Source organism: Protopterus annectens, chromosome 12.part0, assembly GCF_019279795.1.
Source record: "Protopterus annectens isolate FY-2018-M chromosome 12.part0, PAN1.0, whole genome shotgun sequence".
Lineage (NCBI taxonomy): Eukaryota > Metazoa > Chordata > Ceratodontiformes > Protopteridae > Protopterus > Protopterus annectens.
Genome location: NC_056746.1, coordinates 370946162 through 370960897, shown reverse-complemented (window position 1 = coordinate 370960897; position 14736 = coordinate 370946162). Strand labels below are relative to the sequence as shown.

The 14736-nt window shown below is 40.4% G+C and overlaps 1 protein-coding gene across 1 annotated transcript in view; it reads left to right on the top strand.

Moving 5' to 3' along the window:
• The window catches only part of GTF3C1 (general transcription factor IIIC subunit 1), a gene marked incomplete in the record, with an annotated part of 1808906 nt that overhangs the window by 436661 nt on the left and 1357509 nt on the right, over positions 1-14736 (top strand).

Here is a 14736-nt window from a genome sequence, read left to right as displayed (position 1 = left end):
AGGACCCAAGACTTTGTTAATCAGGCCGACTGAGGGCAACCTGCCAGCAGATTACCCAAATGTAATGACTGCAACAGTGAATACACTCAAACATCTGCATTTATGGTAAGTGTACACAACTGTACTTTCTTCCGTAGGAGGTAAGAAGCACTTAAGGTAGCCTAGTTTTGTCTGCTGCTTTCCACACCATTTAGATATGTGCAGGCCTCTACCAAGACCTTTCTTTGTTATGCACGTAAACATTGTGCATAAAATTGTCTCCTTTACATTCTTTACATTTTATAACATCAGTCTGAACAGGGAATGCCAAGGGCTGTGATCTAAACTGTTTATTGTTAAGCGGTCTTTTTACTATTTGCTGAACCATATTTCTGTGATTTCCTTACCCAAACAACTTAGGAATTCTTTGAATTGCATTATCTAGTCAAAAGTGCATTTTTTGAGTATGCTAACTCCTTTTGCCATATAGACCCTGAAGCTCCTTTTGGTAAATCTTTCAAATCCTGTAGATTTGGACACTCTGGAGTAGAAGGATAAAGCTACAACTACAGCCCAGCCAAGCCGGGTTTGATTAGCATATCAGGTGACTGACAGGGAGGGATGTGCCCCATTATCTCCTGGGAGAGAGGATTGTCCTGTGGGCATCTCCTGAGTTGATTCTGGGTGGTGACTGGAGACATTGCTGTAAGAAGGTGTGGTACAAAGGGGAAAAGGATGTAGACTTGAATGAGCTGTCTCCGTTGCATGCTGTCCCCCTGGTTACAACCACTGGGTCTGTGAGGGAGCGGGAAAGGACAAACCGAGTAGGGCAAAAATGTAAACCCATCCCCAGCTTGAAAAATGACAGCAGAGAATCCCTAGGATGTCCTTAAGACCTCTTTAGCCCCAGCTCAAATTCTGTCATTGGACCAAGAGTTGCTTGGAGTGCCGGTAGACCCATCAAAGGACATGAGGCATTGGGACAGCTGTCAGAGTGACAGAAGTGGAAAAAAAAACATCCACACAAAGCTGTCAGAGTGACAGAAGTGAAAAAAAAGATGTGCACATACAAAAATCTTCTAGATTCTGAGAGCATAATTCAGCTTATCACTTTTTTCTTTTTTACCTTTCCATTGCAAAATAAACATTGCACATTTTTCTGTTTGTTGGGGCTGAAATTTCCTGCTGCTATATACACACACACACACACACACACACACACACACACACACACACACACACACACTTCTAAAGTAGCCACATTTTGGCCTTTGGTATAAGAGTCCCTACTCTCTGGGCAATGTCTCTGCTGATCCATGTGATTACCTCTACATTTATCTGCATGATCTGGGACATAACATGGTTTTATGTGGTTAAAGGCATTATTTATTAATGCATATGAGGTGACATCCTCAAATGCAAATTTATCTGACCACTTTCCCACTGTAGTTAAGCAGGGGGACTGAATGAATGTGCTGTTCTTTTCTCCTTACTATAGTGGAGTACTGTGGCAGGAAGAGTTCCTCCTCAACTACTGAAGACTTTATTATGGAACTGTCCAGTGCATTGCTCTGTCATGCCAGAGACAGATGTGTATTGCCACAGTCCTTTGGAGGAGGGATAGCAATGACAAATCTGGAGGTGGGCATTAGGCTCACCAAACCACCACCCAGTGGTAGTCTTGCATCCATAGGTGCAGAAGAATAGGAAGGTATTTCAGGCCTCTCCAGTGATGTAGGTTGCATATCCCCCACACAGGGTGTGAGGTTAGGACATTGAAAAAGTTGACATTGCCAGGATGTCGGAGAGGGCATAAAGCTCCTGAATGACCCTCCCTGGAGAGCTGTCACTTTGATCCCAGGTGAAATTTCAAGTTAAGGGAATAAACGAGCTATGTCTTGTCTGGGCAGGCTTGACAAAAGAGTAAGGAGAGAAAAAAAAAGATATTGAATTATTGGAGAAGTAACTAGGAAGTATTGATGACCATCAGGACCACCATCTTTGCCCCAGTGACTGGGAACAAATGGGTTACTTGACCAGCAGGGAAACTAATGACCAACAGGCACTATGGCATAGAATGCAAAAAAAAATGTGTCTACTGTATATCTGTGAAACAGGTACTTGGACCTCCATCTACACCTTTATAAGCATTAGTTATGCTGTGTTTCTAAGAGTTCTAAGTATATTTTCCACTGCAGTCTTACATGGTGTGCCGACTCCCTCACCTTAGGCCTGTATTCAGGGTAGCCACTGCTTTAGTGTCATTTTTCTATCTAAAATTAATTGTACTGCAGCAGTGATCTCTTTAATGAAAACAGTGCAGCTCTTTGACAAACTGCCTGTAGTAATAGTTGTTCGACTACAGGGATTATTGCTACAGAATAGGATGCCATCCTGTGATCCTTCTTCATTCTTTCCTTACAGCTGCAAGGTTTTGGAAGTACCCATTACCGGGGTTTATCAAATTCTTGCTGTGGCATCAGTAGTGCTAACTAGAGGGGCCTACTCAACCTTCGGTCCACAAATGTCATCTAAACAGGTTCAATTGTCTGAGAGGTATAGCTGCCTTTCCACAAAAAGACTGCCAGTAGCACTGACTGTTCTCCTCTTTCTGCCCTGCATCCTTCTGGAAACAGTCCTGCCCTTTGAATGCCCAAAGCTGTGGTGGTCATACTAGGTGGGCAGATATGTGCCTGCAGATGAGTTCCTATTTGTGATGAATTGGTACAGCAGAGAGGCTTTTATTTGAACATCTGCTTCTGCTGTGAGCTTATCACACAGCTATACTTTCTGTATAAGCAAGGCATATTCATCCTGTTGTATTACTTGTTTCATAATTATTATTATTATTATAGTTTGCAGAAAGGTGCCCACTAGTGTCATGGAGGTAATTTGGAAGACTCTTGAGCTGCAAATGCTTATGTAGGCAGCACGTTGCATCATAGTTTGCACTGGTATGAGTTCACAGATGACCCTGAACACAAGATAACATTCATCAGTGAGAGATTGTTCACAGATCAACTGATAAAGCAGGCACATACCTGTTATTTTGGTTGATTGCCTATCTGTTCTTTTTGTCTCCTTTTTGTGTGTCTTTTTACTTGCCAGATGAACATGTTCTCTTCAGAGATTATTTTGACTACCACTGTGGTTGCTCTTTTTATTCATGCTAATGCAGTCTGCACACTCGTCAGAGACTCATTTGGCATTAGTAAGTGTATCCTTAGGCTCTGTTATGGTCTGATATAGGCTGGTAGGAACATCAGTCTATGTAAGGAAAGCTTGACTTTACTTTTCTAGGTTTGTGTCTCTGGCCCAGAGTAAGGGCACTCCCCTTATTTTTTAGTCGTGCTTCTTGAGCATTCTTCCTGAGCCTTGTAGATTAGGTACCATTTGATCTGCATACTGCTGTGTTGCACTGTACCTACCTCAACCCACAGAAAAGCTTTTGAGCTTCCCTAGGTATCAGTAAAGCACTTTGGGCCTCCCCATGCAGCAGGTAGTCACTTCTGTAACAAACACAGTCTTGAAATAAAGTGCACATTTTGAGACTTGCTCAGCTGCCTCCTAAAACAGGTTTCAGGCTTCATCTTTGTAGAAAAGCTGACATAGAAGGTACCATTCCTTAAAGTGAGTAATAGGGCTCCATGAGGGTTGTGCCAAATGCACCCAACTGTTACAAATGAAGACGGTCCCAGAAAAGTCAGAATTGTTGATTCATTTGCTTTAAATCCTTTGAGACCAGATAATCTATTCAAAGGCTAGTTTTGACCCATAGTTCTGCTTATAGACTCCTTTGTCTTCATTCTGGGTCACTTTATGCTTTACTGGCATGAGTATGCAGTATTACCCCAGCGTTTTTAGCCCTCTCAGAAGAGGTACGAGTTGCAGCAGGGGTCATTAGAAGAATTTCCTGTTTATTTAATTGGGTTTTTGTGTCTGTTGCAGAGTTTTAGTAGCTCTTCCTGTCTTTCTACTAAAAAAACAAATTGGGAAGGAAGAGGCATAGATTTTAAAGAAAAAATGCCTTTTCATTCATTGCATGATGAACTGGAGTAAAGAGGCTGACATTAAGAGTTAAAATGCAAGAGCTAAGTAGCATAAATGGGGAGGTGGCTTAGAATTAGTCCTGAAATTACAAAATAGATTCATCAAAAACAATTTCAGCTTGCTGGCCTGAAATGAAAAGGGAATGTGATTAGCAGTTTTATTTCTGTAATTTAGGCTTTCCTGGTATTTTTTTGTCTGTTTGTTCATGTGTTTCCCTTAGCCTTATGTGTAGAAGTTAACACCGTGGCTTTGTGGGAGTCTAAACCTTTACAGCTCTTTTGCTGCCTTATGTGGAATGGCATCAGTTCAGTGTGGCATGTTTATGAAGCTAAAGTTTTCCCTTAGGGTTTCACTTTCTTTGTCTACCCCTGGTTAGCCCCAACGCACTAACAAGGATTGAAAAGCCCCTTAAATAACCATTGAGATTTTATTGCTTTTCTTAGTCTTTACAGTGCCTGATGGGAGAGTGACAAACTGGTGCAGAAAAGCCCAGTTTGGTGTACTAGGGTGATGCTTTTGCCAATTCCAGCATAGAATTGTTGTGCATTGGCGATATCTCTTGTATGCACTTCTGTTAAATTTCATTTGCCAACCCTAGAATGGGAGTCTAGCACCCCCTACACCACCATTCACACAGCAAATGACATGGGTCTGTTCCTGTGGATGGCAGCACATCTTTGTCCATCAGATTCTTCACCAGACGCTGTAGCCCCTGCCTGTCAGAATAACAGGAATAATATTTGTGTGTGCTTCTTTTTTTTCTCCTCATTATGACAGTTCTGTCTCAGATAATCTGCCCTTTTGGAGGCCCTGCATTTGAGATTCTCCATGGATTGCCCTGTTCTTCCTTTCTGTTCTCTCCAGAAGAAGCCCGATGCTTATGTGTGAAGAAAGTTAAGAGGACCCTCGGTCATCACTCCCATTGAGGTTGTTCTTGACTCTTTAGTCCTGAGAGTTTTATTTGGAGTTAGGTAATTAACACCCCTGGTAATGCAGAGCAGTTGCATTTCACACCGTCTGCTGTAGTGTCTGCAGACTTCATTAGGAATACTGTTATTTTAAAGTGTAATTTTTATGGCCCTTTGTAAGATAGCTTCCATATTATCATAGCTGGATTCGTATGCATTTTAACTTAAATCATTTGTTGTCTTTGTTTCTGTTTTTGTCTGAAAATTCTATTAAAAAAGTGAATCGTAATAGTTCTTTTTTATTGCTATTTGATTTTCTGCCACTGACAATCTTGCTAAGATCACTGCTGTATTCCCTTCAGTTTTCACTTTGGATAGACAGCAGGGTAGTTTCAAACATCATGGTAGGGTAGTGGTTGGAGGAATCAAATGAAACAGGAAACAGAAAATGTATACCACCGGAAATGGGTATGTGTTGTTAATTATGAATTACAAAACGCTCCTGTATCTGGTCAAGACACTGGCTGACCTCTCATGTACATCAGATGTTAACATCCTCTGCTTAAATCACATATTTTGTCTTTGGACGTTGCATTATTTCAGATTTTGCCACTGCTTTTATATTTGTTGTCTGTTGTTCCCCTGTTTTTCCCCCCTGTGGTTTATTAGCTGTACTTAACGTAATGTTTGTTCTAATCAGCTGTACTGATTATTTTAATGTGTGTTAAGCAGCTGTGTGTTAAGCAGCTATATTGATGACTTTTGATGCATTACAGTATGTATTTATTTGTTGCATTTGCAATGCAGTGTGGTGTAAGTTTTTATCTATTATATTTGCCTAGGACAATGGCTGAAAAAGTTTCTTGGACTAGTCCACTTACCCAGTTAAATATATATTCTGTAATATTGTAGTACTGGAGTGAGTTAATTGTTACTTAGAAAGCAAAAAGATGAAGATGGAGTGGATGCACTGTTTATTTGAGACAAAGACTACATTAATTCATAATGGAAATGTACTACATTTCCTAAATATGAAAGCAAGTCCGAAATAACTGAGGGCAGCATGTGACAGGTGGTGGAAGAATCAGATGTGCCAAAAGTAATTATTGTGAACCAGAAGCATGTGTGTTAGAGAAAATGTACACTATCGATTATGAACTGTGAAATCCAGAGGTGTGTTTTTTGTCCTGTATGCCTTTTGCTTCACCTGCTAACCTTCAGACTTATGAATTTTACCCATTTGTTCCCTGTCAGAGAAGCATGCAAGGACTAACTAGAGAGAGCTGTTATCCATGCAGATGAAAATTCCTTTACCTTAGCTGACTGCAGACAGACAGCCTCCCTTGCAGCCTGTTGTTCACTGAGTAGCCCAGCAGTCACATGCCACAGGCTGTCCTGGCAGCCCGAGGGCCCACAAGAAAACTCTGATGTCAGTATAACACCTCTACTGCAACCGCCAGACTCACCAGGTGACTCCCAACTTTCTCCATTGATGGCAATCTCCCAACCTGTTTTGCCTACCTCATGCACATATGTGGTACCACACCTGTGCTCCCAAACGATACCATCTCTTGTTTGGCAGCACCAGGTCCATGCCCTTGGTCTGGGCTGCTTGCTGCGCCCACACAAGCTTCTGCTGTGTTCATGGATCAGTTAGGTGGAACCAGCTGCTTCTACCCTCAGAATAGACGTGCTATCCTTGGATGCTCATTCCCATTCTTGCCAACCAACTGCTTGAGCTGCTACTAGACCTTAATACTTGGCATATTAATATGGTCTGGAATATTCGCATACAGTAATGTGTTACTTGGTACTGAGTAGTAACTCGACAAAGCTCAGGATAGGAGGATCACAGCTGTACCACAAGTATGTATGTATCTGATGTGTAGAAGTCGAAGCTATTAGAAGTAGCTTGTGCATCTCTTCATGACTGTAGGCAACCTTAGCATACTTAAATAGTAAGGGAAAGCTAAATTTAAAAGTGATTAAAAGACTTTATGTTAAAGCTTATATGGTTTGTTACAAAATTTCACTGACACTTTAGTTTCCAGTTTGTATGGCTGTATCTGTATTGCAGGTTGATCGTATATTGCATTGTAGACAAGGTTTTATTTTTAATATTTTTGTAAATATTACAAATTTGAAAGTGCTGGGGCATTGTATGAAAGCTAATAAGATGAGCAGAAAGAACTATTTTAGCATGGGCCAACCTCACATTGCTATCAAGATACTGTAAATTGTTTTCAAAGTATTGCATGAAAGAATAACTGGAACTAATTATGTTAAAAATTATAAAATTAATTTTAAGACTTGGGCTGCTTTAAGTTGTGTAGTAATTTAGAGTGTGCTGTCATGAGCAGCTTTCCCTTTTATATTTTTTTGAGTAGCACATGCAGTCACAGGCATAATAGCATTTGTTTGAAGTGAATTTGTAATGCAAGTTTGTCTTTCTGGATTTACCACTAAAAGTATGGATGCCACTGGTGTACCTTTACAAGAGCAGTTGTATAGATAGAGACAGGAATGCTTATTTTGATGATCTGAAAGCAACGCCAAATTCTGTACTTTCCATCGCCTTGAAGCCGTGCAGCGTATGTCGACCTCCTAGGAGTGGTCTAGCCTTCTGTTCCATACAGTTTGACTGTTGCATGGTTTTATCAACCCAGCATCGGAGAAAGAGAACTCTATCTTTTTACCACATTCCTGTCAGAGAACTTCTGTGTGCCCATTTTTGAGATAACTTAGTGTCTTAGCTGTCCCAGATTTAGTTCTCATTTGTGGATCAGACTTTGGCCAGACGGTTTAAGCTCCTTGACTTGGAAATCAAGAAGTCAGTAGAATAATCATCTCTCTTCTCTTTTTTTTTTTTTTCTTTGTTACTGTCTCTCGCTATGTCTGTTTCACTGGCTTCTACCTTGGGATTTACTTTTTCTAGCTGATGATTCAATACTATGTTTAATGTCCCCCCACCTTAGCGGGTAGTCTCCTCCAGGCATCCATGATTGCTGTTCTCACAGTGGGTAAAGCCACTGTTGACTTTACTCCTGATACTACAGACATTGTGGCAGGTCTGCTGTCACATGCATTTGCAGCTGTCCCGATAGTGATTCTTTCCTGAAGACTTCTGCCTGTTAATTCTGGGTGGGCCCTCCTTGAAAGATCTCGGGATATTAGTGAGGACTTTCACAAGGACATCAGTTGTTGAAGTCAAGGACAGCTGTCCCCACTAGACATTCTTTCTCAAGTAAGTAGCAAGCTCAGACCACTATGAGAAAGGTGGCCTCTGCATGGACAACCACACCTACCCAAGTAGCAAACATTTTACCTTTCTGCAATTTTGGTCATATGTGTTTTCCCCAATTCAGAGAACCAGCATTCAAGACAAGTAGCTACTAGACAAGATCAAGAACAGACATGTCTACCTTAGTGAAAAGTTACTTTTGGAATATGATCCATTGTTAAAGGATGTGACTGCTTGATGTCAGCCCTCCCTTCAAAAGGGGATAACCATGTATTAATAGAGTCAGAAGCAGAGTTAAGGAAAGGGATTTTACTCCAATGACTTCTGAAATGGAGTTGCATAAATCCAACCAAAAGTCCCACTTCTCAACATATGTTCTATATGTACTGTACTATAACTGTAGTTTAAAAAATTATATTCTTTCTGACACTTTTCTGTCACATTTCTTATTGACTGTTGTGTGTGTGGAATTGTAATTGTTTAAAATATGTATGGCTACTCTCAGTAGTGATGCAGTGTGATTAGTAATTTAACGCATTCTCAGAACAGGCTTGAAAAAGGTTCAGAAGAATTAGTGCTCTACTGCAGTAAGTGACTGAGTGACTGACTAAACTTCTTTTTCTGAAAGAAGTTAGAGGTTCAGCCTATCATGGACCTCAGCAAATCTCATTCTTTGTACCAGGTTCTGCATGATCTTTCTTGGTTTTTCTACTGCTGCTACTGACTTAGTTTCTTGGTATATCTACTCATGAGATGCACCTTTAGGTACCTCAGGGTGTGGGAAGATTAAAGAAGCATTGTGTGTTTTAATTTGTGGACTCTGCATTAACAATATCTTCTTTTTTGAGGATATATGCAAGTTTCCCAAATATGCAACAGAATGTGGAAGATTTACGATCTTTGCCTGGAAGTGCTTACACAGGTATTTTTACACCCCAAGTAGACTTCAAATAATTTTTCCTCGGGTAGACAGCAAATGTTGGAGGTGTGATGGGGGCAGATAGAGGTAACCGGGAATATATTTTCTGGGAGTGTAATGAGTTGACAGATTTTAAAATTCCCTGCAGACTGCTGTGTCGGAGATGCTGGGTGAGCAAATTGGAATAACTACAAAATCAGAATTGCCTAGACATAGTAAGGCCTTGCTGACTCTGATTATAATGGCTGCCAAAAAAGCAATTACTAGAAAATGGAAATCAAAGTCTAAAACAACTGAAACTGGGATCTTTAGAAAAGGGTAGGAGCAAATTCAATAGGAAAAAACGGGAACTGAGGGATCAACAATACCTTCCTTTTAGCTTGCGTCTTCGCCAATATGTAGTGGTGGTGGTTTAGAATAAAGGCCTTATGGTCTTCCATTAACCTGGATAACTGGTGATGATGTTCCTCAGTTAGGGTTTCCTCCTTATAGCATTGGCGTAGGTTTGCCATTGCTGAAGTCTATGGAAGTAACCATCAGTTGTAAAAAAAAAAAAAGTCAGCTTTTCTGCAAGTTAGAAGATCACTTTCATTGTGCTTTTCTAGATGTATTGAATTGCAGCATTTCATTTCCTGTACTAGAGAGGGCCTGAGAGAACAAAGATCTGTCCAGCTTGGTGGTGAAACAGGGATGTATCAGCTCAAAATGCTTTGCCTGCTATACCATGTTCACTGTTTTCTTGGTACTCCTGTGTTCATGTATCCTAGACATTGTACTTACTGTCAGCTGCTGCACAGTCATTACCTTTCAGATCTGCTCTTGGGTTCAGATCCATGATGCCTCATAATGTTTTCACAGGCATAGCCTTCATTTGCTTGGTTTAGGTGTCTGTCAGGTTTTGACAATATCAGTAAGGTGACTGTTTTGGAGATTCCACTTTAGGGCAGTTGTAGTGTAGGGCATTATAGCAATAACCCATGCCTGGGTGTGGGTAATGCTGGATTTGCCCACAGTTGGTGTGGTTTGGTCACGAGGGCGAAACCCGAGTGGCCAAACAAAGACAACCGTGGGTAAATCCAGCATTACCCACACCCAGAAGTGGGTTATTGCTATTATACAATGACATTATTTAAGAAAAAAAATAATTACTTTTCTTAAATAATGGCATTGTATAATGCCTCCTTGCTGCCCTTCCACAGCTGTCTGGTATTCTAAGGCAGTTCTGATGTAATGCACATGCGTATGCTTACGCAGTACATCAGAGCTGTGGGCAAAAGCAATGGAGAAAGCAAGATCTCCGTTGCTTTTTACAAAGTATCTCGCTATGTTAAAGGAGTTTAACATAGCGAGACAGCTTTAAAAAAGCAATGGAGAATCTTCTTTGTTTTTTTTAAAGCTGTCTCGCTATGTTAAACCCATGTAACCTAGCGAGACACCTTTAAAAAAAGCAACTGAGATAAAAAGATCTCCGTTACTTAAGCTGTCATGCTATGTTAAACTCCTTTAACATAGCGAGACAGTGTGTAAAAAGCAACGGCGATCTTGCGTTCTCCACTGCTTTAAAAAAAGAGTTATACTAATGGAAAAAGTTCGGGCGACCGGACCTTTTTCCATTAGTATAATTCTGATTTACAACGTGCACGCTGACCAATCAGCGTGCACGTTTTAGAATATTAATGGGGCGTTGTTGTATAATTGGAATGTTTTCATGAAGCAGTTATACATCAGTTTGCCTGTGCTGTCTGCACTCCTCCAGAGGCGCTACAAGATCTGGTAAAAATTGAGGTGGTGGTTTGTTCATTGTCCTAAGCCCTTTTGACAGCAAGTAGTGCAAGTGAGTTAGTGGGATAATAGTTTAGGCATTTTCCTGGTGGTGGATCACATCCCAGAAAAATCACTTCTTTTGCTGCAGCTGTGCATTGTTGGTGGAGTACTGAGGAGGCACCTTTGAGAAAAAGCTATTCATGATCAAGATGAAAGCCATCTTCCCAAGGTTCTGTTGTATTCTGTTCTGTTCTGTACAGAAAAGTAGGTGGTAGGCATGTTCTCCATGAACTGGAGGGGAGTGTCTCTTTATGTAATCGGCCCATTCTGTTAGTACACATTTGCTTACAAGATATATGTATGTATTTGTATTTGTTTAGTGCACTGATCAGTATTGACCAATTTCAGTCTCAGCCCAAGGGGAAACGCACATTTCACAAAAAAAAATCCAGAAATGTAAGCAGTAGCAGAGTACTAGAGTACTTCAGACTAATTATATAGAAAAAAGTGTATATACGTTATAGTGAACAAGCATAATGCAGTGTACAGTCAAGCAGAGTGTAATGTACAATGTATGCATTAGTTTCTTAAGTGAGTCAGTCTTCAGTGAATCTTGAGAGAGGAGAAGGGTCTCCGAAAAGAGAGAGGTTAGGTCTAGTGTTGAAGCTGTGTTATGAGTTTGTATTTGTTGACTGGGAAAATCTGTCAGAGTAAAAGCCAGTTTTCTTTGAACAGAAGACTGTAAATTTACATATGACTAGAATGATAACCGTAACTCTTATTTTGGGTGATTTGTGACACCCTGACTTCATTTGTAAACATAGAAAAAAGGGGTTGTGGACAGGATAGATATACTTTAGATAAAGTAATAGAGTTTAAAAAATGATGCGAGTGTGTTGAGCTTATAAAGAGGTTCAAAATGAGTTTGGTTCAGTTTAGTAATAAGTGAATTTGCTTGGTTTATGAGAAATGCAGTAAATGTGATCTGCTAATATTTATTTCATGAAGAGAGGACAGTAAATGTCTATGCATGTCTGCATCATGAAGCAGTTTAATCAGGATGTTTGTCAGAATGAGATAGTATGCCTAAGATTTATCAGAAACGGAGAGATCTGTAATATGGGAAAAAAGCCATGTTGAGGGCTTATAGTATTGCAAGCATATACGAGTTAAACATTTGGGGTGTTTACTTAGAGGGATTTGGGTTGGAAGAAATGACATGAAATCTTTGAAGAGAGTTGTACAGTGGGGATGACCTCTCTCATTTTGGCCTTGCTTTATGCTGTAGGGATTACAGCTTTGAAGTACTGGGATGATTACCTGTACCACAGGGAGTGGCTCCTCCTGCAGCTCCCAGGTTTTGTGAGGTGTTAGGGGGTCCCAGGAAATCATCTGTTTTGACAGAATTGCTGTGCGAAGTGGACAGTGAGTAATTTCTGTTTCCTCTTCGGTCAATAAACTTGCGTGTTTTTGAATGATTTATCTCAAGCACTGGTTTGACCTTGGTCCAATTTATTTCTTGGTCATGGTGTATACATTTTGTGAATGTGTCTGCTGGTACGTGGCACAAAATGTGCAAAATGGCAACAGTCTTATAGTATTTTGCAAACTACCTTGCAAATAGATTCAAGTGCAGTTGTCATAGGGATCCGGGTTACGGTACGTCTGCAAATACTCCATTCTGCATGCATGTAGTAGTGGTTTTGCATAGTGTGCGACTCAGACACTCATTCCTTAACAACTGATATAATTTAAAAAATCTATAGTTGGGCGGCACATTGGGGATAATTGCCATCATCATCATGATTACTTTTCTTTTTCCTTCATTTCTTTGTGAATGGATTTCATATTGCTCTGATTTATTAGGCAGTTTTATATTTATTAGGGTAAGTAAAATGCTGAAGTAGTATCTATATATGTATCTAGTTCGCTACTGTATATTTGTTGTTTGTTCATGTATATACTGCTGTATGTTTGTTATTGCCACTTAGCCTGGGTCATTACTGAAAATGGTTCAGTTTGTAGGACAAGTTACTTTAATTCACTTGTGGGTTAACAAAGGAAATAAGTAAAATGATATGGTGAAGGGCAGGATTTTTGGCTCTACATGAGCGAAGTTATCAGATGTTTGAAGAGGATTGCGCATTGTTATTCTACTTTGAGGAGCCCCTTCCACTCCTTCATGGAACTTGAAGTTTCTAGTGGACGTTCTCGAGCATCGACCTTTCGAGTTGGCTGCCTGGGAGGGGCCTGAAGCCCTTCTTTTAGCGGGCTTAATTCCCACTGGCCATTACCTGGAGCAGGTAAAATTACAGGCTGCATGCATTGATCTGTTGGGGGACCTATCTTAATGTTACATAAGGATCAGATTTCTCTTAGGACCGTGTATTTATTCTTTCTTAAGATAGTGTGAGTGCTTTTGCTCATCCAGTTCTTTCTGCTGCCTTTTCTGTTCAGTGACAGAATCCAGGGAATAATGCACATTTCATTTGTTGGATGTTTGCCATCACTTATGGTTTCATCTGACAGGGAAATGCAAGTTTAGGAAGGTAAACCATTTTGTTTCCTTTGCTCCAGGCAGGGGAGGTATTGCAGTATCCAAACAAGACCCTTGACTGTTAGTTGCATTCTCTTTTGTTACAAGCCTGATAACTAGTAGTTACCAAATGCTGTCAATGATCATTCCTCCTTGGGGATGGCGGCCTCTAATGCTTCTTTTAGGATTACTAGTTGCATTTTCTTTTAAGTATCATAGCTGGCCAGTAACAAATGCTGTCAAGGGCTCTTCCTTGTGGCTGATTGTTTCTAATGCTTGTTTTAGGACTGACAATTGTGCATTGTCTTTTATCCACAGGTCTGTAGATAGCCATTAGCAAATGCTGTCAAAGATCATTCCACCAGGGTGGCAGCTGCCTCTGATACTTGTTTTTGGAATGTGGCAGATGTTTGTGCTGCAGCCAGTCTTTCCTGTAATACTATATTTTACTTACAGTTTAGTCCTCCACTCTGGGAATAGGGCTTCCTTTGGTATATTTATACTAGGTTTACACCTTCTGATTCCTTGATTAAGTGATATCTTTGGCTCCTACCTATTGCCTTCCCATTATGTGTTTGTGAATATTACTTGGAATTTCTCTGAAGTATGATCTCACTGTGGGGTTCCTTTTGAAGTAATGCGCAATATATGTGAGTGTCCTGAGCATCAGTGTACCTTTGAGAGGGCAGTCTGCATTGGGGTACCCTTTTGCCTATCATGTTCTTCCTCTGTGCCAGGAGGATGTGTATATTTAACTACTTGGCACTAGAGGTTACAGTTTGAATTACAAGTTTATAAATTTACTAAATGAGTTTATTTCAGCCAACTACCACAGTGTTGTGGTAGTTGGTTGAAATAAACTCATTTAGAAAATTTATGAACTGGTTGGTCCTGCTAGTGGTTTACAGTGCTCTTATACAAGTTATTTGGTTGTCTGTTGGGCACTGGTTTTGCTCTTTATTTATTCATTGTGAATTACAAGTTTGTTTGATCTGTGTGTGTGTGTGTACTCGTGCGTGTGTTTGCGTAGTATGCACCCCATATTCAAACGAAGTCAAGTACTTGGTATTGTGAAACAGCTCATGTCCTACACCTGGTGCAGAGATGCCAGATGAGCTTGGGGGGCTTGTACAGAAGACAGAAGCTTGAGATTTTGATGAGGGGGCACCTGGATATGGGTACCTAAATGTTAACTTACTGCAAAAAGCCTTCTCACAGTTCATTCTGTTTGAGTAACTGCATGCCTGCTATTTTCTGGGTTATACAGCTGTTTTATTCATATTCATTTACTTTGTAAAATAAGAATCCTGCATTATGGTTTGGACCCAGCATTTGGCTT